General features: G+C 31.3%; 1 protein-coding gene across 1 annotated transcript in view; it reads right to left on the reverse strand.

The window, feature by feature from the left end:
• The window catches only part of LOC105621634 (zinc finger protein ush), an 85464-nt gene that overhangs the window by 81549 nt on the left and 1052 nt on the right, over positions 1-2863 (reverse strand). The gene's annotated exons all lie outside the window — the stretch shown is intronic.

Genomic DNA, 2863 nt, shown 5'->3' on the forward strand with positions numbered 1-2863 from the left:
CGTCTCTCTCTCTCTCTCTCTCTCTCTCTCTCTCTCTCTCTCTCTCTCTCTCTGCTCTCTCGCGGTTTATTCGCAGTCTCTCATTCGTATCTTTATTTATGAAATCGCAGGAAGCGGCGAGGCGACCGGGGGGAAGGTACAGGATAGACGGAGATTGAGAGCCTCCCTGTGGAATTAATTAAGACGTCCAAGATGCGAGCTTCTCTCGTTCGCGCGATTTCGCAAGAAGGATATATAGTCTCTCGCGATACCTGCCTCAGGGTAACTTAAAGACAGCAATCTGCCAGTGAGAAGAGCAACATTGAGAGTAAACAGCTGGTACAAACAGCTACACCAAAAATTTTCCATTACGTTTTTTAATGTCGTCTAAAAAAAGTCAAAAGACTAGAGAGAGTTTTTAAAGATAATCTCAATACAGAAAGATGAGAGTCTCTTTTATTATAAAATAATCTCGTCGAACGAAATATTGTTGGAAATATGTGTCACCATCAATGTCAACCTATTTAACAAAATTTAATTTTTCTTTGTCTCAAAAAAATATGGAATACATTAGTAGATAATATTTTAGTGGATCTAGTAAGTCGCACACGTGTTGTCAACAAAAATCGAAAACAACTTAAAACTGGATGACATTGACGATAATGTTGTTTAAATATTGATGTTTACGATTTTAAGATGATAAAGATCAAAAGAATGTCGGTGATTAGTGTCATCGTATGAATACATATGAAAAAAATAGTCGACACATTGTCAGAGACACTCTTGAATATATTATGTCGGATAGAAATCTTGAAATGGAAATATGTATTAGTTACTCAAATTCTGTCACCCACATTTGTTTTCTACATTTTTCTTATCTACAATGTCGATAACAATATTTCTTGATTTGGGCGAAACTTTACATTTATAAAATGATATTGTGATCTATATTACTGTAATATCTAATATTAACAATATTATTATTAATATTATATATTAAATATATTGATATAAATATACTGATATATTATTATTATTATTATTATTATTATTATTATTATTATTATTATTATTATATTAATACATTATTTGATTATCCTGTTGATTATTATTTTAAATAAGAATTAAAGTTAAATAAAGTTATGTCTCTTCTGGAACTGTTATGACACAAATGTTATTTCTAAGCAGCATAATGCTTGTTAATGTTAAAACATCATTTTTTTCAAATGTCAAAAAAAACCGCCTTTGACTCGATAATAAGATGTCAATGCTAATCGTCAACATAAAGAATGCCTTCATTGTTAGAAGTTTAGACGTTTCTCCGCTGTATTAATCTTTTCGTGTCGAGTTTGCCTGGCAGGCAATCGATAATCGCGAGCAAAACAAAGTTCATAAGAGAAAGAGAGAGAGAGAGAAGGAAAAATGAAGATCAGAGTATCGATTATCACGATCGACGATCTTTCGATCGACGATCAATTGATGATATGATTTGCGATCGTATCTGTTCTTCTCGCTAATCGTCATCTGAACGATTTATCACGCTCTATCAGCCAGCCAAACGACAACAGAAATGTCCTCGAGATGCTATTCGATAAGACAGCTATTCGTATCGCGTTTGATTATAATCTGTAGATTTTTATTATAGATCATACTGCGACTTTTTCACGAACGAGTACAATTCGAGAGGGACATGTGTTTTCGCCTCTTAATTGACCAATTGCATTAAGAGCGAGACAAAGATGACTCAAGTTTCAATATCAAGGTAAGATGCTTATTATAAGATAATTGTAAGATAGTTTACTAAGCACTTGAATAGAAGCGATTTAATTAAAGAAAGAAATGTAATACTTGGAGCGAAAAAAAATTAAGAAATTAACAGAACTCGACAATAACAATATTCGAAGCTATAATAAGAAAAAACTACGCTATTTAGTAAATAATTATATCAAAAAAAGATAATTAAAAAAGGAATAATTCAAAAATTTCATAATATAAAATTATCAGCGATTTAATATAAAAGTAATTATTATAATAATAAAAATTTTGTGGCTTCAAAAATAAGTAAAATATTACAAGTAAAATGCTAATATTAAACTCCACGGTTGCTAATGTCAAATAGGAACTAAATGAAAACTTCCACACTGAAAAGAACTCAAATTCAGAGTCAAAAGTTTACAGTATTAACTTCGTTGATAAATACACTCTAATTGTTTGTAAATTATGTCTTATTATTATAATTTAATTTATTGTTTAATAAATGCAAATGTTAATATAGAGCTGAACTGTTTAGCTTTAAACTAAGTAATTCAACTGCAGAAATAGATAAATTATATTCGTTGTTTTTTTAACTTACATATTTTGTATTAAAATAATACATTTTGAAGCGTTTGAAAATAACAATGTTATTTAACTGAAGAAATTGATTTGATTCTTATTTAACAATATATCAAAAAACATTAGTGATATAAAATGATTGCTATTTTAATACAAAATTTTTTAGTCTGCATTTATTTATTTTTACAACATGAAAAGTTCATTAATGTAGAACATCGTTAGATAGTTTAAATTACGAATCAGTCTCAAAGGAAAAATTGCTCAGAAAATCAAATTCATTTATCGTTCGGACTTACATACGTCAACCACAAACGACATCCTGTATGAGGTAAACCGTCTGAGAATTCCTCCCGACATATATCCTACGATTCGAAAATTTCCTCGTCCCCGGCATCGTCGACTCATCGAGGAAGGATCACAAGCGAAATTCGAAGAACAAAGCGTGCGGTGCTCGGCAAAAAATCCGAAGAGAGAGAGAGAGAGAGAGAGAGAGAGAGAGAGAGAGAGAGAGAGAGACGACGACGGACGGACGGAGGAGAGAGAGAGAGAG

Source organism: Atta cephalotes (genome assembly GCF_000143395.1).
Source record: "Atta cephalotes unplaced genomic scaffold scaffold00035, whole genome shotgun sequence".
In the NCBI taxonomy this organism is placed as follows: Eukaryota; Metazoa; Arthropoda; class Insecta; order Hymenoptera; family Formicidae; genus Atta; species Atta cephalotes.